We start from the raw sequence: 24,370 nt of genomic DNA on the forward strand, positions 1-24,370 counted from the left end.
AATCTGATGGATGAGAAATTAAGGAATAGTATTTTCTCTAGTCATGAGAATGTCTTTTTCATGTTTTGGACTGTGTTGGTGAAGCTTATCACTTGAGTTTTTGTTAGACTTCTTCAGCCATTTTTTATTTCTAGATATATCTCAGTTTTTCATTTTATCGATTCCTTTTGTAATAAAGTGTCTTCAACTATCGTCAGTGTTTTATTTCACTTTTTGTTTTCACAGACATCATTGAGGTTTTATATATATCCTGTGCTATATCTTTGATTTATCTATGTTTTGAAATCATTGTCTTGTTCTGTGGCTATATTGAATTCCTCAGGGTCTCCTCTAGTAGGGTTGTGGTGATTTGCTGTCTTGGGTGTTAATGATTTTTATTTCACTCTGGTGTCTAGTTATCTGGGTTTGGGATAATTGTGATTCTAGTTGTTGCTATCTGCACTTGTCTATTTTAGGTTTATGATGTTTAATTTCTTCACTTCTGTTTCTCTCTCTGGATCTTAGGAAAGGGTGTTGGCTGTTTATTGTCTTGTAGAGAATTCTTCTGAGTGTGTGCCTTGATAGATAGGTTATTAGGGATACTATCGAGAGTGTTCTGAGGTGTGGGTGATTACACTAAAAAATAATGATGCATAAAGATAGCCCTTACCTCAGAGTATAGGGCTGGAAAAGCTTTGAAAGCAAATTGACCCAAAAAAAACCAAGATGAAGTAGCCATTTTCATGTCTCAAAATAAGTTTTCAATCAAAATTAATCAAAAGAGATGGGGAAGAACACTTTATACTCACTAAAGGAAAAACCCACCACTACAACCATTCAATAATGAACATCTATGATGCAAATGTAAGGGTAGTGTCATTCATAAAAGAAATATTACTAAAGCTTAAATCACACATTGGATCTCACACATTAATAGTCAGAGACTTCAGCACAGACTTTCTCCAAAGGACAGATCAAGACAGAAAGTAAGTGGGGAAATAAATAAACTTACAGACATCTTGAATCAAATGGGCCTAACAGATATATACAGAACATTTCTCAGTGGCTTGGGAAACCTCCAAATTTGACCATAAAATCAGTCACAAAGCAAGCCTCAGAAGATATAAGAAGATTGAAATAACTCCATGAATCTTATTAGACATCCATGGATTAAAGCTAGACTTCAACAAGAGAAACACCACATGATCATGGAAGAAACAAAGGAAGAAATAAAAGACATTTTAGTTTTCAATAAAAATAAAGGCAAAACATACCAAAGCTTATGAGACACAATGAAAGTAATCCTAAGAGAAAAGCTCACAGCATTTTGATAAATGAAGTGCCTTCATAAAGAAATTGGAGAGATCCCAAATTAGTAATTTAGCAGCACACTTGAAAGCTCTCTAACAGAAGGAAGCAAACACACTAACATGGAGCAGTTGACAGGAAATATTCAAACTTGGGGCTGCAATCAGTACATTGGAAAAAAGAGACTGATACAAAGAATCAATAAAACCAAAAGCTGGTTCTTTGAAAATATCAACAAAATAAACAAACCGTTAGCCAAACTAACTGAAAGGCAGAGGGAGAGTATCCAGATAAACAACATCAGAAACAAAAAGGGGTCATAACTGCAGACAATGAGGAAATCCAAAATAATCATTAGGACTTACTTCAAAAGCCTGTATTCCACAAAATTTAAAAATATGAAGTAAACAAATGATTTTCTGGATAGATTTCACCTACCGAAGATAAATCAAGATCAGGAAAAAGTTTAAACAGTCTAATAACCTCTAAGAAAATAAAAGGAATCATCAAAAATCTCCCAACCAATAAAAATGTTCAGATCCAGATGGTTTTAGTGCAGAATTCTGTAAGACATTCAAAAAAGAACTAATTCAGATATTCTTCAAATTATTCCACAAAATAGAAACAGAAGAAACATTGCCAAATTCATTCTATGAGGCCACAGTCATGCTGACAACTAAACAGCACAAAGACCCAACAAAGAAAGATAATTCCAGACTAATTTCATGCATGAACTTCCATGCAAAAAATCTCAACAAAATACAGACTGAATCCAAGAACACATCATATACATTATCATGGGGATGCAGGGATGGTTCAACATACAAAATGTCATCAATGTAATCCACCACATTAAAAAAATTAAAGAAAAAATCACATGGTCATCTCATTAGATGGAGAAAATATTGTTGACCAAATTCAACATCCCATCATGATGAAAATCTTAGAGAGATCAAAGATACAAAGTCTATATTTAAACATAATAAAGATTATATACTGTAAGCTGATTGCAAGCATCAAAATAAATAATTGTAGAAATATTGTAGAAAAATTCAAAGCAATTCTACTAAAATCAGGGACAGGAGAAGAATGTCCACTCTCTCTGTTCCTCTTCAAAATAGTACTTTAAGTTCTAGCTAGAGCAATAAGACAACTAAGGGAAATAAAGGGCATACAAATCAGCAAGGAAGAAGTCAAAATATTGATATTTGAAGATGAGGTGGTAGTGTATGTAAGCAACCCCAAACATTCCACTAGAGAACTCCTATAGCTGATAAACAGCTTCAGCAAAGTAGCTGGATACAGGATTATTTTTTTAAAAAATCTGTAGCCCTCCTGTACATAAGGGACATATGTGCTGAGAAAGAAATTAAGGAAACTACACCATTCATAATATCCACAAATGCTATAATGTATCTTGGTATGACTCTAACCAAATAAGTGAAAGACCTGCATGAAAAGAACTTCAATGGTCTGAAGAAAGAAAATGAAGATGTCAGAAAATGGAAAGATCTCCCAATTTCCTGAAACCATAGGATTGACATAGTGAAAATGGCCATCTAAGCAAAGGCAATCTACAGATTTAATGCAATCACATCAAAATACCAACACAGTTCTTTTCAGATCTTGAAAGAACAATTCTAAACTTCATATGGAAGAATTAAAAAAAAAAAAAAAAAACAACCAAGAACAGCTTAAACGGTCCTAGACAATAAAAGAACTTCTGGAGTTATCTACATTCCTGACTTCAAGCTACAACACACAGCAATAGTAATAAAACTGCATGGTACTGGCATAGAGATAGACTGGTTGGTTGATCAATGGAATTGAATCAAAGACCCAGAAATAAACCCACATACCTTTGGTCAATTGATTTTTGACAAGGAAGCCAGAACCATACAAAGGAAAAAAGACAGCATCTTCAACAAACCATGCTGGTCTAACTGTATCTCTCCATGTAGAAAAATGCAAATAGATACATATTTTTCTTCCTGAAAAAAAGTCTCAAATCCAAGTGGGTCAGAGACCTCAATATAACTGCAGACACACGAAATCTGTTAGAAGAGAAACATGGAAAGAACCTTGAACTCATTGGTACAGGAGACAACTTCCTAAACAGAACACCAACAGATCTATAAGGAGTAAACACTATGAATGAAACTAAATATCAGTCTACACATTAGGAAAAGAACACATCAATCCTATTTTTAATAAAGTGCAAATATCCAAACTATAGAATGGACTCAAGAAATCAAACTCCAATAAAAATGACTCAATTAAATAGTTGGCACAGAACTAAACAAAGAATTTTCAACAGGGAAATCTTGAATGTCTTAGAAGCACTTAAAGAAATACTCACCTTCTCTCATCATCAAAGAAATGCAAATCAAAATGACTCTGAGGTTCCACCTCATACCAGTCTGAATGGCTAAGATCAAAAATCTCAAATTGTAGCACATCCTGGTGAGGATGAGGACAAAGGGGAACAAGCTTTCCTTACTGGTGTGAGTGTAAACTTTTACAAGCACTTTGGAAAACGATCCGGCGTTTTCTCAGAAAATTGTGATGACCTAGCTATACTACTACTGAATATACACCCAAAAGAGGCACTACAAGAAGGACACCTAATCAACTACATTCATAGCAGTTTTATTTGTAGTAGCCAGAATCTGGAAACCACCTACATGTCCCACAACTGAAGAATGGATAAAGATACCGTGGCACATTCACACAAACGATAATACTCAGCCATTAAAAACAAAACAATCAACTTCCACTGCTTTCCCCAGCCAGCGGTGAGAATTTTTTTTTGAATTCTCTGTTTCTTATCAGGCAAAGAAATCTTGCATTGAGCACAGCATAGACAAACCCTACCCACTCCACCCCATTCCCTTCCCCCATATCGGCTGCATATGACAACAACTTCACGTTTGGGTAGGGACCTCTGGAAAAAAAAACAAGTTTCTCTAGAATTATAGTAATCAGATTAGAATAGGATAGAATATTGTCATAGTGATTATGGCATTTAAGGAGACCACAGGCCACAAATGCACACCCTCATGGTTTTATAAATGGCAAATGCGCCCAGATCAGGCCTGCACAGGTAAATGATGAGAGACACTAAGGGTGAGGAAAGGAAGACCCTCTTCTCCTCTCCAGAGATGCTCTCCAAGCTCAGACACACCCAGGAACCTTTGCGGAGGAATTCATCCAAACCCTTCCTGGATGAGAGAAACTCCTGGAGGAGTTTCAAATTCCCTGCAGTCACCAGAGTGGTTAGTGCCACCTGAATTCACTGTGCCAATTGCTTGAGAAAAATTTGAAGGCACTGATAGAAATTTGAAGGAACTGATGACCCTTTGGACTCTGAGTTCACAGCTCTAGTCACTAGCTTTCTGCTAGTCATTGGCAGAGGGTTTAGGTGTTGTGCTAAGCACATTGGCATCTACTATATACAATATATTAAGGATAAAACCCCTCAGCAAATGATGTCCTCACTAAAATAATTTCTAAACCAAAGGTCCCGAAAACTTCAGTCTTAATTTGCATACATATTCTACTACTAAAACTTCATGATCATTATTAGTGAGAAAGTAAACTCATCTAAGTGTTGTGCCAGCCAACTCTGAAAACATTAGTAGTGGATATTTTGGGAACAGTGACTGTCTCTGACATGAACTGATTGGCCTGCTCTTTGATCACCTCCCCCTAGCAGCTTTACCAGGCCACAGAAGAAGACAATGCAGCCAGTCCTGATGAGACCTGATAGACTAGGATCAGAATGAAGGGGAGAAAAACCACCCCTATCAGTGGACTGGTGGAGGGGCATGGGTGGAGAAGGGGAAGGGTGGGCAAGATTGGGAGGGGAGGAAGGAGTGAGCTACAGGGGTGATACAATGTGAATAAATTGTAACTAATGAAAATTAAAAAAAATAAATAAAAAATAAACTCAATCGACTAGGATAATCTCTAGACTGGACAAAGAACCCCAGGTGGTCAGGGCTTGCTGGGGATAGACAGGACCATTTCAGGAGTATTCCTGGATCCTCTGTTCCTAGGTGGAATCCACCTCCCTGGGGCACTCAGAGGAAAGCCCAAGATGACCGCCCCAGCCAAGGCAGCCCAGAAACCATAGGCGCTTCTGAAGATTGCTCAACTCTCTTCCTACCCCGCCAGCTCGGTGGCATGTTTCTAAAATCCCCATCTGAACAACATAAACAGGCAAAAAGCCTTGGCGGTGCAAATTCCAAGCTTCCAGCCAAGGGCGAGAGAATCTGCTGCGAGACCAGTGGCAAGCAGGCGACAGAGAAGTGCAAACTTTCCAAGTGACCCCGCGCCCCTCCACGCCCTTCTCCCCCCACTGCAAAAGGGAGAGAGAAGGCGGAAGGAAAGACCCTGCTCCAGGAGAATAAAGAATGGGGAGGGGGGCGTTGAAGCAGAGGCTGGCCTCTAAGAGCTCGGCCTCGGTGGCGACCTTCTTCCCGAGCTGTGGGTCCCAGCGTCCTTGGAGGAAACCTAATGCTGAGCCCTCTCGGGTGGGGCGGGGCAGGAGATGGCGTGAGGCGCAGCGCAGGCGCAGTGCGCGCCTCCAGTGTCAAGCGTGACGGAAGCGCCGTTGCTATGGCTACAGTCGCTGAAGAAAAGACGCTGAGCTTGTCCTGGGCCTGGTGGGTGGCGGCGGCGAGGGCGGCGACCAGAACCCTCTTCCTGGCCGCAGTGGCGGCGGTCGTGTTTCGGCTAATGGACTACTTCCTCGTGGTAGGCTGAGACCAGGAGAAGCCAGGTAAGGCTGTGGGGCAGGCGCCTGAGGGATCCGCCTCCGCCCTCCCCGGGCTCCGCCTCCCTCCTTCTCTGGGCTCCGTCTCTGCCTCCTCCCCTGGGCTCCGCCTCTGCTCCCCGGGCTCCGCCTCCGTTCTTCCCGGACTCCGCCTCCGCCCTCCAGGCTCCGCCTCCGCCTCTCTGGGCTCAGCCTCAGCCCCTGGGCAGCAGTTCCAGTAGCCTCTGCAGGGCGTGAGGTGGGGTGGGGGAGCTTCGACATCCCAGTCTAATGAATGTACTGGGAAAGGTGACAGGAGCCTTGCACATTTCTAGGAACATTGTTTCAGAATGTATGTGCCGGCGTTCCAGAATGAAATGCTTCTTAAATCAAAGACAGCCAGCCAAACACTGCAGGTGCTCTCTCTCACTTAGCTTTCACATGATTTGATTGTTCTCTTTATTCTTCAGAATATTCCTATAAGGAACAGTTTGGCAAATACACTGCTGTTTATACTTTAATGGACTTGCAAACCAGAAGTATACAGGGTTCACGCAGGGTTATTTTCTTATTTTTATTTCTTTGTGTTGTTATTTATAGATAAACGGGATGTAATAACAAGGTTACTGTAGAGCTGAGAAAGCTCTTTTATTTCAGGATAATTCCAGTTTTATACTTGCAAGGAATTTTAGCTACCAGCCCTGCAGCCCCTTGTCTCTGGAGGTGCTTAGGTTGTGTTTTGCTGATTGTTAGTCTTTGGAATCAGTTTTGTTTTTAATTTTGTTCAGTTTTTTATTTACATTTTTCTTCCCCCTACAACAATTTTATTTAGTTTAGTTTAGTTTTTGTTTGTTTGTTTGTTTGTTTTGTTTTTGAGACAAATTCTCTCTATAGAGCCCTGGCTGTCCTGGGATTCCCTATGTAGATGAGGCTGGCTTTGAACCTAGAGAGATCTCCCTTCCTCTGCCTCCCAAGTGCGGGGGTTAAAGACCATGCCCAGCTTCCCCCACAACAATTTTGAAACAATAACAAACTTGAAAAAAGTTCCAAGTATGGTACACAGTTAATTGCTGTTTTACTTTGGACATTTTGAGAGGAAGCTGCTGACCTTATGCCCTGTCACTCTGAGTGGTTTAGTGTCAGTTTTATACAAACAAGAACGTTGTCCTACATAATGACAGTGCACTTATCAAAATAGGAAATTCACGCTGACATAGTATTCCATTTAATGTAGGTTTTATTGACTATATTATTACTCACACAAATGTCGAAAAAAGCTGGTAGATTTAAGTGTTGCATTGTTTCTTTATCTCCTAAGTCTCTTTCAGTATGGAACAGTTCCCTCATCTTTTTCATGATCTTGTCACTTTTGATAACTAAGTGTCAGATATATATTTTTAATTAAAATTTTATTTTAATATTAATTATAGTTTATTCACTTTGTATCCCAGTTGTATCCTCCTCCCTCCTCCCCTCCCAACCCCACCCTCCTTCTCTCATCTCCTCCTATGCCTCTGTCCAAGTCCATGAATAGGGGTGGTCCTCCTCCCCTTCCATGTGACCCTAGCATATCCGGTCTCATCCGAACTGGCTGCATTCTCCATTAATTTATTTATTTGTTCATTTTACATCCCACTCACAACCCCATTCCCTCCTCTCCTCCCAGTGCCACCCTCCAACCCACTTGCCCTATAACACCCCACCCCTAAACAACCTAACCTAGCACATCAAGTTACATCAGGATTAAGTACGTCCTCTTTCACTGAGGCAAGACAAGACAGCCCTGCTAGGAAAATGGGACCCAGAGGGAGGTGATAGAGTCCAAGTCAGAGACAGCCCCTGTTCTAGTTGTTAGGGGACCCACTCGAGGAAAAGCAGCCCATCAGTTTCATATGTGTAGAATGGAAGGACTAGTCCAGGAATGTTCTTTTGTTGGTGGTTCAGTTTCTGTGAGGCCCCATGGTCCCAGGTGAGCCAGGTGAGCTGGCTATGTAGGTCTTCTTGTGGTATCCTACCCCTCCATCTCCCTCAATCCTTTCTCTAACTCGTCCACAAGACTCCCTAAGTTCTACCTAATGTTTGTTTGGCTGTTGGTCTCTGCAACCTTTTCCATTATCTGCTTGATGAAGCCTCTCAGATGACAGTTATGTTGGTCTCCTGTCTACAAGCATAGCAGAGTATCATTAATAGTATCAGAAGTTGGGTCTCTCCCATGGGTTGGGTCTCAAGTTGTGCCAGTCATTGGTTGGCCATTTCTTCAATCTCTGTGCAATCTTTTATCCCTGCATATCTTGTAGGTGGTCAAATTTGAGTGAGTTTTATGAGTTGGTTGGTGTCCCCTCCCTCCTCTAGCTACAGGATGTGTCTACTTCAGTCTCAATATCTCTGCTGCTAGGAGTCTCATCCAGGGTCACCCCCATATCTTCCCAGGCACCTCCAAAATTCCAGGTATTCATCTTGTCTCAGAGATGCCTCAACACCAATTTCCCTTCTCTCCTAGCCCTCACCTTTATCTCCACATTTGAAACCCCTCCTGCTCCTCTCTTCACCCCCTCTTTTATCCACCTGCTTTCCTCCTCCTCTTCCCATGTCTGTGATGTCTATTTTATTTCCCCTCTTTTGAACCCTCCATGTTACTTAGTTTATTTGGGTCTATAGGTTGTAGCATGCTTATCCTGTACAAAATGGCTAATATCCCAGTTTAGTTATTTTTGTAAATTGTCTCTCAGCTCTCTTTGCTCTCATGGAACAATATATATATACTTAGGCAAGGATATCACAACAGTGGCACACACTGTCTTGTCAGATGGTACATAATTTTACTTTGATTATTTGAAATCAGTATCTGCAAGGCTTTTCTGCTACAGAGTTAATACCCTACACCCTTATGAGTACCTTGACACTCTCTGTGTTGGTTCTCATCAAAATGTTAATGCATTTGCCACACTTACATCAGTATGGATTCATGATTCATGTGTCTTCTGTAGTAGACTGTATTGTTGTTTGTTTCAATCTGCTGGGGCTACTGTGACAAATGATTTATAAACAAAGGCATTAGTTTTCACAGTTGTCAACTCTGAAAAGTCTAATGTTAAAATATGAGGTCTAGCTGGGGGCATGCTTTTCTACAGTCCTGTTCTCGCTTTAATCTCAGTGGCCTAAAGGACCACATGATTTTATAGGATCTCTTTAATAAGGTTATGAACCTATTTATAAGTACTTCACCTCTAAGACCTGAGTGCCTTCCAAAGATCTCATGCAGTTCTGTTACTTTAGGTCTTAGAACTTCAATATAGTAATTTTTGGAGGACATAAATATTCAGACCATTCATTTTGATATTTAAATTGTTTTGTCATAGGACCAAAGAGAGCTCATACATCCGGCTCCAGTGTCTTTTTTTAAGATTTTTTTTATTATTTATACAATGTTCTGCCTGCATGTATGCCTGTAGGCCAGAAGAGGGTAGCAGATATAGATGGTTATGAGCCACCATGTGGTTGCTGGGAATTGAACTCAGGTTGAACTCATTGAACTCATTCTTTGAGAATCATTACTTTTTGACCTATGGTATTTCTGGCATACATGCACACCCATTTCTTCTCCTTTGTGGTGTTAAGCCTCTGACATGGGGCTGCTTACACAAAATGCCAAGTGCGGCCCTGTAATCAACTATTCCTCTAGGGATCCCTGCTTTCTCCCAGCAGAGGCTAATTTCTCATTGCTAGCATCATTATCACTGTTGGGTTATAAGTATTCCCAGATTCTCTTCATGTGGAGGTAGAGGATATATTTATCCATATTTTCACATATATGTATATTTCTGTCTCTGTACATTGAAAACTAATTCAGTACTTCTGATTTCAGCCCAGAAATCTAGCATTTGCATTTTTCATGTCTTCTCAAACAGTGAGAAATCAGGCTTTGCACACACATACCTTGTTTATTTTATTTTTTTGCTGTTGTTTATAACGACTCGTTTTCTCTCCCTACTGAGGCTATTTCTTCATTTCTTATCCTCCTTCCTCACTTCCATCCCTGTTGGATCTAAGAACCCATGTTAGGAAGCCACCACACAGGGTCTACAATACTTGCTTGTACAATGGTGCTTGTGTTTATGATGGTTTCTGTGGACATTCTTCTCATTCTGCTCATGCTCTGACCTCGCATTTAGGCATCTTCACCCTCACTCCCTTTCCATCTTAATGCTCAAGGCCAGTTTCTTCCTTCAACTTTGACCCACAGTTTCTGATACAATGTGTTTGGCTTTGGCCATTCTCTGACCACATGAACAAAGGGAAGATTTCTTTCTTTCCTTTGGTTTTTTAAATGGAACTCAGACTGTTGCATACATTCTAATCTGAAGTGTGAAGTGTATACTTTTTACTGTTATATTTTTGTACGATTTTTGTGGTTTATTCAAGCATAAACTTTGTGTGAAAAATAGGGCAAACAGTTCAGTGGTTTTAAGCAATTATATAACTAGTACAATCACCACCACAACCAAGATATTGTACATTTTCTTCCTTATAAAAAAGTACTCTTATGAAGCAGGCCATGGTGGTGCATGCCTGGAATCCCAACACTCAGGGAGGTATCTGCAGTCAAATCTTTGTGAGTTCGAGGCCAGGCTGGTCTACAAAGAGATCCCAGGATATGCAAGTCTAAACAGAGAGGTTCTGTCTTGAAAAACAAAACAAATGCCCTATAATGCTCTTTTGCAGTGTGTTTTGTCCTTGTTTTCTCCTGCTTACAGATCTGCTTTCTGTATGTATGATTTTGTTGTTTGTAGAGTGGCATATAAATAGAATCAGACATTTAAAAATGTTTGGCTTATTTTCCACTTTGATTCATACTCTGAGATTAACCCATGTTGTACAATTTTACCCTTGCACTGCTCCCCTTTTCCTTCAGTGTTGATGATTGAACTCAGTGCCTCACCCATGCTAAGCATGTACACTACCACAGAGCTAAAATCATTGTTCTTTTTATTCCCATTCTGTTCCTTCCTTTCCTTTCCCTTAACTTCCTTTCTTTCCCTTTCTCTTCCCACCAGTCCCCTCCCTTCCCTTCCCCTTCCTATTCCTTTTCCTTCCCTTTGCTTTTCCATCTCATCCATTCTGCAATCCCTTCCCTTTCTTTCTTTTCTCTTCTTTTTCATTTCCCTTCCTTTTCCTTTCCCCTTCTGATCCCTTTCCTTTCCATTTCCCTTCCCTTCCCTTTCTCTTTCCTTCACTTCCCTTCCCTGTGTTCCCTTCCCTTTTCTTTCCCCTTTCCTTCCATTTCCCTTCTCTTCCCTTCCATTCCCCTTTCTTCTTCTTTCCCCTCCCTTTCCCATTTCTTACCTTTCCCTTCTCCTTTCATTTTCCTTCCCTTCCCTTTCCCTTCCTATTCCTTTTCCTTTCTATTCTCTTCTCTTTCCCATCCCTTCCATTTCCATCCCTCCCCTTCTCTTTCCCTTTCCTTTTCTTCCCTATCCCATCCCTTCCCTTTCCCTTCTCATTCCCATTTACTAGGTATGGTGTATGATTTCCACGTAGGACAGCAGGAGGTGAGCAATCAAAATTGTCAATCCCCTAGGTACTGGGAGAGTGTCGGTGCCTCGAGAAAATGCTTTAAGAGAGGGATGTTTCTTGTTCTTGAATATGAGAAGCTTCCTCTGAAAAGGCTCATCAAATCATTTTTATTTGATACAGTGTGTAAATATAATGTATTACTTTGCCATGTTCCACAACTTCCTTCTGGCTGAAAATATTTTATTCACCATGCAGAAAAACATTAATTCCTTTTATCACTACAGAATACCTGAACATTTTCCTGTGTACGTTGGTTCAAGTTCAACAAATAAACACCAAATAGTACCACGTTTCAATCAGCTGGCTGATTTTCTGTAACAAAACAAAACAAACACATACATCTTTCTTTCTTTTCTTCCTTCCTCCACCTCTTACTTTTTCTCTTTGCCCATGTGTGTACGCGTCCAGGACAGCAGCTGTGGCTAGAGCCTTATGAACTAAGTCCCCAGCACCATAACCACTAAGTACAGTGCACCTTATTTACTCAGGCCCAGCACTCTAACCACTATCTATTCATTGCTCAGCATGAATATATGCTTTCAGGCCAGCAGAGGTGGCAGGATCCTTGTGTGCTAAGTTCCCAACAACCTAACCGCTAATGAAAGAGCACCTTACCTACTCAGCCCCCAGCACACTACACATTATTTATAGTGTTCTGCCTGCTTGTGCATCCACAAACCAGGAGAGGGGGCCAGAACACCCTATACAAGGTAGTGCACAACAAGACCCCCGAGGGTTAGGGGTGAGGTCGGGGTGCACCAATCTCCCACAGGGTGCTTGCAGGCTTGGTGGAAGCTCCTCTCTCCCGCCATCCCCATGCCTGCGGTTCTGCCCCAGGCAGGAGTTGCTCCAGGACTCCTAGCAGACAGACAAATGGACAGTGGGCGGTGGGTAGGAGGAGGGAGTTGGGGAACCCTGCAGCCACCCCGCGTGTGAGTGTGATGTGGAGCTCTGTCAAACAGCTTGGGATAAGAAGGATGCTGACCTGGGAAAAACGGTCTGGATATTGGCTCACCATCACTGAAGTCCGCCACTTCTGGCTTTGATTCCTCACCGCCCTGCGAGAGCAGACTTAAGGGTGTGGAGGCTCCGGGGTCACCCTCCTTCCCCACCTCTCCACGTTCCGCCATCTCCCTGACCCCCACCACGGGGATGTAAACACAAAGCCTCTAGTCACAGATCGACCTTTATCCGTTCCTTTCCCACTTTGGAGCGCTCCTGGCTCAGGGAAGTACCAACGGTCCCAAGATGCATTGCGGCAGAGGCTCACCTGCCTGAGAACTACATACATACAGAGAAATTTATTTTATCAGTTCTTTTCATGTAGAGAGCCTTCACTAATACAGCTTTCTGTTTTCTTCATCTTCCTATCGAGGAAGACGTTTTACGTGATTTTGGAACTCCAAAATGCTATATTTTTCCTCCTTTTTTTTTCCTCCAGGGTTGTCTCTTATCTTCCAGGAGAAAAAGTGGCTGCAGTTTACCTGACCCCAGCATGATGTTCCAGAACAAAAATCTCCTTGCATTTTCTAAAATCTCCCTTTAATTCTTAAAATTCTTGGCACCCTTCCACCTGTAGGACAGACAGTTAACTCTGCTACAGGTTGAGTAATGGTTTTGCAGCTATCGACCTTGATTCTGGAAGGTAGAAGAAAATTGCATCCTGAGTGCTGGAGGACAGAGAGTAGGCTAGGGGAGGACAGGCACAAATGATGATGAAATGCAAATCTTTGCAGATCTGAAAAAGGTTTGTTACTAAAAGGGAAGCGTGCGTTAGGAATCACTAAGCCTTGTCCCTTTAGTACACTCTAACCCTAAAGGAGGTGCTCATGTCACTCAAGACTCACTTGCCAATCAGATGCTTCCATCTCTCTAGTCAGAGGAAGAGGTGGGTTCTCCCTGGTGCCAAGCTGCATGTTCGCTCTGTAGCTGAGTGTGGTCGAGTTGTTGGTGTGCTCTTGTATGAACGCTGCTGCTGTGTGTTTTGCGGGGATTTCAGACAACTTCCAAAGTCGCAAAATGGTGAGTGTGTAGCCTCTGCCCCCAACCTGGTGAATCAGGAGGCTGAACAGCAGGAGCAGCTGTGTAGGATCCTTCCTGAGGCTGTGAACGGGCAGTCAGAATCAGCCACAGGAGAGGTCCCTTTTCCTAGCCCTGAACACAGCGGGGCATCTGATATATCGACTATATTGGATTCGGATTGGGAACAGTGAAAATTCTTTTCTGGAACAGAAGGTTAAAATGAGAGCTTTATTTTTCTGAGCTCAGGGAGGCGGCCAGTTCAGGATCTGAACGGTGCCCAGGGGTAAGCGTTATTGTATATTTAAAGGGCTAAATCCACAAGGAGAGGGACCCTTGGTGAGTGCTGGGGTCATCCAATCAGATTTTAACGTTGTGAGACAAAGAAGTTTCTGTTGGAGGCTGTGCTGATCCAGGCCGCTGGGCTCAAGGCCTTTATGTGTTTTCCAAGACATTCAGTCTGGAATCCAAGGCCCTTAATTTATATCTCTCGATATGTGGTCCGGAGCTCAAGTGACAAAGCAACAAAGAAGCGTGTCCTCTGTCCATAGTAATGCAGGGCTTTGTAAGCGATATATTTTGACAATTTAGTCACCTCGGTTAAGGTAACAGCAAGTTTTACCAGTTAACTGATAATTAGGAAAATGTTTCAAGGGGTTGGGTGGGAGATGGCGCTGCAAGCTTGGGAATGTGAAGTTAGTTTACTCTTGCTAGTAAAATGGAAGAGCAAAATGAATGAACTGCTTGGAGAAGACTGGGGCTCAGGAGGCTGCCTCCATATACACTTTGGGGCTGCATGTTCACAAAGTATTTGCAGCAGGGGCTTGAATGTAGAAATGTCTTTGGTAGGATGCAAACTCAGAGAGGCCAAGTTTCTAGTATCTTTTCCAAGTTCTGACCTTGCCATTTAACATTTAAGTATATGGTTTGTTTGGAGTTATTTTCATGGAGGTTGTAAATAACGTATGTGTCTCAAGTGCACATGGTATAATATAGTTAGATGGGTCAGATTTCACATCTTGTGCTGTAATAGATGTGGTAGGAAACAGGCATAAAATTACTATTTAACATTGTTTTGTTTATGAATATCAGGGGGATTGGGTTTGCCTGCAATCACTAGGGGGCCATGAGGGGCTGCAGCACCATAGACTACCTTTCTGGTGACCTCCATTTACAGAGAGATGTCTAGAGCATGTGGGCTATGTTTAAAAAAAACAGGTCAGTAGTACCTAGAGGGTAATTTGAACACTTTGAGTTATTTTCATGGGAGTTGTGACATTTGCGTTTATTTAATTTTTTATATGTATACAATCATAGTTAACATGGTTCTGCTTCACATTTTTTTTTCTTGGTTGGGTTTCCTTAGGTATCTCGATGGATATTTGACTAGATTGTTTGGCTTATGTTCTTGGCATTTTTACTTTATTCTTTCACAAATATTGTGCACAATCTTCATTATTTTTGCTATACAGTCAGTACAGACATCATATTTTGTCTGTGTGTAACATCTCTTCTTAATCCTGCTGAGAATTCTGAGGGTTTTTTTTTTTCACATGCTAAATTCAGTTGGCAGCATGGCATCATAAAATTGCTGGTTGCCACCATCCAAAAAAATACACCCTACACATATCTAGCTGATGGGGAGCTTTGTCTCCATGTTGGTCACCTAGCATTTGAAATTGTTCACTGTAACATGGACACAGTTGCCTGTTTATGAATCAATTTGCCCTAGCTGGGCTGCCTTCACTGGCCTTAGTGGAAGAAAATGCATTTAGTTTGTATGCAACTTGATGTGCTGAGAACTGGTATGTGGAGGCTTCCCTTTCCAGAGAAGAAGGGAAGAAGGAATTGGGAAGAGGGTGGGAAGGTGACACCAGGAGGAGAGATGGAGAGGAGATGCAACCAAGATATAAAGTGAAAAAAAGAAATAAACTAATGAGAAAAATGGCTGGTTTCTATGTAAGTGAGAGATTGTGTTGAGTGATGATTTCTACCCATTAAGGGTGGCAATATCCCTAAGCAAGTGGCCCTGTGCTGGATAAGAATGCTAGCTGAGCATGAGACTATAAAGAAACAAGAGAGCAAGGCAAGAAACAATATTTGACATATTTTTGCCTTACTTTTCTTGAAACTTGAGTTTCTGTCTTTGGCCTCCAAAATGATGGTCTGTGATCTGAGAGGACCAAACAAGTAATCCCACTGATAACCTGAGATGTTTATGGTTAAGGAATTCAATCACAGCAGTACAGTAGCAAGTTAAGAGGAAAAAAGGTATGCCAAAACTGACTTTGCTCCTGGACTGACCTGAGAATGTCTTCTTTGAGGAATGTGGAAAATATCAGGTCTTGAGAAGACAAAAGTTCAGAGCTTAACTGGCTCTTCCTGTATGGCCTGGAAGGTCATAATGTTGAGTGTAGGGCATACAGAAAAAGTGGATGTCATAGGATTTCAGTGGAAAATAGACTCCATGGAAAATTAAGCTAGAGTTCATTTGTGTGGTAATTTGTCCCTAGATCTCTCTTATTCTGCTCATGTTCTAAGAAATTAAGAAAGGAAGAATTAATAATTGGGGACTGATTCCTTCTAAGATCTTTGTTTTCAAATATGTCTTGGATGTTAGTAATTAGTCAAGGCTTCACTTGAAATCTTGATTCTCATGTGTCAGCCTTTTGAGTACAAGTCCAAGGATGGAAGATATACCCCCACTGTGTTCTGTTTTGTCAAAATATTTTAAAATTGTTAGTACTAAAATGCTTAAAAGAATACATACATACATATTCGTATGTATGTATTATTTGAAGTTATATGTTTCTTTATGTTCTCATTTGTTACTATATGGCAAATCATGCTTAAGTTCTGCCTTGTAAGAGAGATATCTACAGGTGCTAGACAATGTAAAAACAATGATATTTATTTCATAAAAGCATGTTATATGTGTGTAATGTGACTATGTGTTCTTAGGCCATGACAGATATGTGAAAACTTGATGACACTTTTGGGTGTTTATTTTGACCAGTCTTATATGCTGGTCTAGGCCATGTTGCCAGTTTGTCTCTGGATTTTTTGAAAAGTGTAGTAATTTCTTTTTTTTTTTCCTTTTAATTGATTACAGTCTATTCATTTTGTATCCCAGTTGCAGCCCGCTCCCATGGCCCCTCCCAATCCTGCTGTCCCTCCCTCTGAGTGTATTAAATTAAATAAATATTTTATATTTTAATTTTACATCCCCAGGGTGATCCTTCCTTCCTCTGTTCTTAGTCCACCATCACCCTTCTCTTTACCTTCTCTCTCTCCTCCCAGAAAAGGGAAGTCCTCCTCTTGTTTCATCCCTCCAAAATACATCAAGTCACATCAGGACTGAGCATATCCTCATCCACTGAGGCCAGGCAAAGCAGCCCCAACAGAGGGAGGTGACCTAAAAGCAGGCAATACAGTTAATATTAGAAAATATCCCCCTCCAGTTGCCACTCAACCCACATGGACCAAGGCACCCATAGTGCATATGAGTTCAAGAGGCCTAGGTCCAGACAATGTTTGCTCCTTAGCTGATATCTCATTTTCTGTAAGTTTCCCTTGGGTCTGGGTTACTTGTCTTTGTTGGTCTTCTTGTGACATCCTGTCCCGAACAGTTTCTTCCATCTTTTCCCCAGTATTTTCATAAGACCCTTGGAAGTCCACCCCATGCTTACTTGCAAGTTCCAGCATCTGTCTCCTTTGGCTGCTGGGTGGATCCTCTCAGATAACAGGCATGTGTAGGCTCTTTTCTACAAGCACAGCAAAAGAATATTTACAATTTCATTAGCCGGCTCTCTGGTGTAAACTGGGTCTCAGGTTGCCTCTATTATTGGTTCCATTTTTTCCACATCCTCACCAGCATGCGTTGTCACTTGAGTTTTTGATCTAAGTGGTGTATGATGGAATCTTAGAGTCATTTTGATTTCTACTTCTCTGATGGGTAAGGACTTTGATCATTTCTTTAAGTGCCTCTCAACCATTCAAGGTTCCTCTGTTGAAGTTGCAGTTTAGCTCTGAACCCCATTTTTAAATTGCATTTTTTGATTTGTTGGTATTTAATTTATTAAGTTCTTTGTATAGCTTAGATATTAGTTCTCTTTCTTATGTAGGGTTAGTGAAGATATTTTCCCAATCTGTTGACTGCTTTTGTGTTCTATTGGTAGTGTCCTTTGACTTACAGATGCTTTTCAGTTTCTTGAGATCCCATTTATTAGTTGTTGATCTTAGAGCCTGTGCTGTTGTTTTTCTATTGTCTCCTGTGTTAGTGAGTTCCAGACTTTTCTACACCATGTCTTCTAAATAATTTAGAATCTATGGTTTTATGTTAAGGTCTTTGATCTACTTGGACTTCAGGGTAATACAAAGGGGGTCTATTTGCACTTTTCTACATGATATTTAGTTATACTACCACCATTTGTTGAAGATACTGTGTTTTTTTCCATTGTATGGGTTTGGCTTGTTTGTTGAAAATAAAGTTCCAGTAGGAGTGTGGGTTTATTTATATGTCTTTATTTCAATTGCATAGAATTGGTCTGCTATCAAGGGTGTTTTATATTTCCATATGAAGTTAATGTTTTCTCTTTCAAGGTCTGGAAATAATTGTGTTGAAATGTTGGTAGGAAATGGGATTGAATTTGTAGATTGCATTTGTTAAGAATCCTGTTTTACTATGTTAATTCTGCCTTTCCATGATTTTGGGAGATCTTTCCATCTTCTGATATCTTCCTCAGTTTCTTTCTTTAAAGACCTGAAATTCTAGTCATAGAGGTCGTTCACTTGCTTGGTTAGAGTTACAACAAAATATTTTATATTCTTGGTGGCTACTGTTCAGGATGTTTCCCAAATTTTATTCTCAGCCCATTTTTTCTTTTGTATACAGAAGGGCTAATAATCTTTTTAATCAATTGTGTTCCAAGACACTTTGTGGGAAGTGTATATCAACTGTAAGAATTCTCTGGAGGAATTTCTTGGGTCACTTATGTATACTATTAAATCCTCTGTGAATAGTGATACTTTGAATTCTTCCTTTCCAAGTATTTTAACAGGAAGGTGTGTTGGATTTTGTCAAAGGCTTTTTCTCCTGTAATGAACTGATCATGTGATTTTATTCTTTCAATTTGTTTATATGGTGGAATACATTGATGGATTTTCATATGCAGAACCATTGCTGTATCCCTGAGATGAAGCCTGTTCATCGCGTATATCTTTGATGTATTCTTGTATTTGGTTTGTGTTTTTTTTTGGATATATCTGTGTCAATGTTTGTAAGTGAGATTGGTCTGAAATTCTTGTCCTTTGTTGAGTCCTTGTGTGGTTTAGGTATCAGGGTGACTTTGCCATCAGAATGAGTTTGGTAATGTTCCTTCTGTTTGTATTTTGTGAAAAATTTTGATGAGTATTGGTATTAACTCTTCTTTGAAAATCGGGTATGATTCTGTGCTAAAATCATCTTGCCCAGTGCCTGTGTGTGTGTGTGTGTGTGTGTTTGGCAGACTTCTAATGACTGTACCCATTTTCTAAGGTGTTATTGTCACTGTTGTTTTATTTTATTAATTTTATTGTTTTTGTTTTTGAAGAATAAGTTTCTCTCTGTTGTCTTATGTGTCCTGTAAGTAGGTATGTAAATCAAGCAAGCCTTAGACTTAGAGATCCAACTGAATCTGGATCTGGAGTGCTAGGGTTATATGTGGGCCCACATGCCTGTCTTTGTAGTGTTGTTTTGTTTTTTTAATATATTATTGCCTGATGGGCCTGAAATTTGTTATTTGTACATATCAAAACTATTCTGAATTGATTTTTACCCACATCTTGAATTTGAGATTTTGCAGAGCATATTATATTTCTCATTTGGCAACTTCAGGCTCCTTATCCCATGCTGCTTGGGCTTCTCATCTAGGGCCACTCCCACAAACTCTCAGAAGCCTCCCATGACCCAGAAACTCACCCACCCTGATTTCTATTTTCTCTCCTTGTTCCCTCCTCATTCTACTCCCCCCATACCTGATACCCATCCCCATTACCCTATCCATTCCCTCTTCCACCCTATTCCTTCCCTCCATTTAATTCAGATACTTATCTTATTTTGTCTTCAGAGTGAGTTTCCTACATCCTCCCTTTCTGCTCCTTTCACTGGGTCTGTGGATTGTTCCATGATTATCCTGTACTTTATGATTAATTTCCACTTCTAAGTGAGTAGGTACCATGTGGGTCTTTCTGGGTCTGGATTATCTCACTTAGAAAAATCTTTCCTAGTTCCATCCATTCTCTTGCTGATTGCATAAAGTCTTTGCTATTAATAGCTAATTGGTATTCCATTGTGTAACTGTATCACATTTTCTTTATCCATTCTTCAGGAGAAGGATGTCTAGGTTGTTTCCAGTTTCTCTTTATTACAAATAAATCTGCTGTGAACATAGTTGAGCAAGTGTCCTTGTGGTATAGTACATCATCTTTTGAATATGTTCCCCTCAGTAGTATAGCTATTGAGGCATATAGGTATTGACATAGGTCTATTCTAATTTTTCTTTTGAGAAACATCTAGATGGATTTCCTAAGTGTTTGTTCAAGTTTTCATTCTCACCAGCACTGGAGGTGTGTTCTCCTTACTCCACATTCATCAACACCATATTCTGTCACTTGAGTTTCATGATCTGAGCCATTTGACAAGTGTAAAATTGAAATGAAGAATCCTTTGATTTGCATTTCCTTGATGATTATGGACACTGAATATTTCTTTAAGTGCTTCTCAGCCATTAGCACTTCCTCTGCTTAGAGTTCTCTGTTTAGCTTTATATGCCATTGTTTAATTGGGTTATTTGGTTCCATTGTGTCTAATTTGTTCATTTCTTTAAGGATATTATTCTTCAAGCAACTGTAGGACTGGTGAAGGTCCTCTCCCAGTCTGTGTGCTGCCATTTGTCTTATTGATAGTATTGTTTGCCTTCTAGATGCTTTTCACTTTCATGTGTCCCTTTTGTTAATTGTTAATCTTAGTGTCTGAGCTGTCAGTGTATGATTCACAGACGTGTCTCTGTACAAATTCTATATCAAGGCTATTCTCCACTCTCTCTTCTATTGTGTTTTATGTTACAGTTTTTGGACTTGAACTTTCTGCAGGGTGATAAATATAGCTGCATTTGCATTCTTCTGCATGCAGATATCAAGTTAGAGAAACACCAATTGTTCCATAAGCTTCTTTCCATTGTATCTTTTTGGCTTCTTCATCAAATATCAAATTTCTGTAGGAACATGTGTTTATTTCTCTGTCTTTAATTTGATTCCATTGATCAAACTGTCAGTTTCTATGCCAATACCATGCAATTTTTATTACAATTGTTTTGTATTATAGCTTGAAATTATGGAGTTTGATAACCTCAAAAGTTCTTTTATAGTACAAAATTGTTTTAGCTATATTGCATTTCTTTTTTCCTATGAAGTTAATGGTTGCTCTTTCAAAGTCTATAAATAATTCTGTTAGAATTTTGTTAGGAATTGCTTTGAATCTGTAGATTGCATTTGGTTATATGGCCATTTTTTTACAATAATAATTGTATGATCCATGAATTTGGGAGATCTTACTCTCTTCTGATACCATCTTCAATTTACTTCTTCAGGAATTTGAAGTTCTAGTGATGCAGGGCTTCACTTGCTTGGTTAAAGATATACCAAAATATTTTATATTGTTTGGGGCTATTGTTCAGGATCTTGATTTTCTAATTTCATTCTAAGCCCATGTAATTTTTGTATATAGAAGGGCTACTGATTTTTTTAGTAAATTTTGTTCCAAGCTGCTTTGTGGAAAGTTTTTGTCAACTGTAGGTGTTCTCTTGTAGAATTTATTGATTTACTTATGTATACTAGTATATCGTCATCGTATAGTGATACTTTGACTTCTTCCTTTCCAATTTCTATCTCATTGATCACGTTCCATTGTCTTATTGCTCTGTCTAGGTATTTGGTGGAATTGCTTTAATTTTCTTTCCATTTATTCAGATGCAGGCTATAGGCTTGCTGTGTTGCCTTTATTATGTTTAGGTTTAAATTCTGTGTCCCTGATCCCTGTAAATCTTTTAACATGAATGGGATGTTGGATTTTCTTCAAGGCCTTTTCACCATCTAATGAGATGATCGTGTGTTTTTCCCCTATCGGTTTGTTTATAAGATGGATTAAATTGATGGATTTTCATATGTTGAACAATCCCTGCATTGTTGTGCCCAATTTGAGAGACCCCAAAAGACCACTAGGAGTTGAGTCTGTTGCAAATAATATGAGGATCTTTATTCAAACTTAAGCTAGGGCCACCAATCTCCCATGATACAGCAGGTTAGAAAGTGAGGCCTCGAGTCTCACGAAGGCAAAATTTTTAAAGGGAAAAATAGTGAGCAGTGAATTCCAAACCTTGCAGTTACAGGGAAGGGAAAGTTTTGGGTGGGTGGGGAGGGTTCAGTGATTGAAATGTCCTTTAGGCAAATTGTTCCAAGCCACCTGGCCAAACTGACAGATATCTAAGATATCTGTATGACAACCTGCTGGGTGGAGTGGAGGACCTATTAACACATTCTGTGGCATTTATGATACCTGACAACGAGGACCCAGCATGAACACATTCTGTGGCATTTATGATACCTGACACTGAGGACCCATCATTAACACATTTTGTGGCATTTATGACAACCTGCAGGGTGGAGAGCTATGTGGCCCTTTTCAGATCCCAAAGGTGGGGGTCAAGTCACTCCAAGGTCAGTCAACTTAAGACAGAGTCTGAGAAACAAAATGGAGCCACCCCTTCCATCCTCAGTTTCTTCAGCATCACTGAGATGAAGGCTACTTTCTCTTGGTGGGTGGCGTTATTGCTGTGCTTTTAGATTTGGTTTGTGAATATTATATTGAATATTTTTACATCACTTTCACAAAGGAGATTGGTCTGAAATGCTTTTTCTGTTGTGTCTTTATGCTATACAGTTATCAGGGTGACTTTGATCCAATGGAATGATTTTAGCAATTTTCCTTTTATTTGTATTTTGTGGAATAGTTTAAGGAGTATATGTACTAGCTTTTCTTTGAAATTGTGTTAGAATTCTGTGCCAAGACACTCTAGATCGGAACATTTTTATTTTGTTTGGGATACTTTTAATGACTGCTTCTTTTTCCTTAGGGTATATAGGCCTTGTTTTGTTTTATTTTATTTTGTTTTGTGATGTTTGTTTGTTTGTTTAAATCAAAGTTCCTTTTAGTAGTCCTGTCTGTACTGTAAGTATGTGTGTAGACCAGGCAGGCCTCAACTTATAAATCCACTTTAAAATGTCTCTAGAGTGTTGGGATTAGTTGTGGTCCCACATGCCTGGCCTTTTTCTTTCATTGTAATGTTATTATGTGATAGGCCTGGAATGTAGGTATTATACGTGTCAAACATATGCTCTTTTATTGATCTTCATTATGACATTAATATTTCTTGAACTTTTAGAAATGTATGATTGCAGTACTTTTTATGCTTGTTCTGAAATTTTTTGAATGAATAAGACTATTTTGCACTCACACACACACACACACACACACATATATATATGAATATATATATGAATATATATATATATATGAATAAGTACCTCATGTGTGCCTGTTCCTCACAGTAATCAGAAGATGGCCCAGAACTCATGAAATTGGAATAATGGATAGGTGTGAGCTCCTATGGGAGGGCTAAATCAAGGTAAGCCTTTAGGAGGCCCATAGGGAATGGCGAGTGAAGCTTCAGGAACTCAGTGCACATAACATTGATCTAGTAGGGACGCCTGGCTCACTAGTGAAATCTCAGAGGGATCCAAGGCTAAGATGATGATGCTTTTCCCTTCTTTATGGAAATCTCCTAAAGAACTTGCCACCCCACAACTCTCACATTTTCTGACAGTTGTACCAAACTATTTGATTATTACTGTTAATTGAAGCTAGCATGGAATGGTGTGATTAGGCTTTCAGTCATTTAAAAGCAGTTATATTAGATAATAAAGTTAGATTTGCATTTTTCATTCTTGTCTCTGGAGTTTGATTACCAGGTTTCTTTGTGGACTTTTGTCACCCATAACCCACCTACAGCATGGTTTCTGATCCCTACCTATGTAAGTACTGGCAATCAGGCCCAAATATTTGCAAGACCAACAAGACCTCTTCACTGCTGAGGCATCTCTTATGCCCTATGTTGCCTATTTTATTTATTTATTTAAATCTTGATTTTTTTATATCAATTACAGTTTATTCACTTTGGATCCCAGCTGTAGCCCCCTCCTTCATTCTCTTCCAATCCCACCCTCACTCCCTCCTCTTCGCCCATTCCCCTCTCTAAGTCCACTGATAGGGAAGTGGATTTCTATCTGACCTTAGCTTATCAGGTCTCATCAGGACTGGCTGCATTGTCCTCCTCTGTAACCTGGCAAGGCTGCTCCCCCTGAGGGTGGTGTGGTTAAAGAGCCCAACACTGACTTCATCTCAGAGACAGTCCCTATTCCTCTTGGATATTAGGGAACCCACTTGGATACTGAGCTGCCATGGGCTATATCTGGGTAGAGGTTCTAGGTTATATCCATGAATGGTCCTTGGTTGGAGTATCCAGTCTCAGAAAAGACCCCTATGCCCAGATATTTTGGATCTGTTGCTCTCCTTGTGGAGCACGTGTCCTCTCCAGGTTCTATTATCTCCCCCCTCTTTCATAGCATTCCCTGAACTCT

General features: G+C 40.1%; 1 pseudogene; it reads right to left on the reverse strand.

Moving 5' to 3' along the window:
- Positions 1-24,370, reverse strand: part of LOC110544431 (zinc finger protein 709-like) — a 163,680-nt pseudogene that overhangs the window by 45,647 nt on the left and 93,663 nt on the right.

Source organism: Meriones unguiculatus (genome assembly GCF_030254825.1).
Source record: "Meriones unguiculatus strain TT.TT164.6M chromosome 13 unlocalized genomic scaffold, Bangor_MerUng_6.1 Chr13_unordered_Scaffold_28, whole genome shotgun sequence".
In the NCBI taxonomy this organism is placed as follows: domain Eukaryota; kingdom Metazoa; phylum Chordata; class Mammalia; order Rodentia; family Muridae; genus Meriones; species Meriones unguiculatus.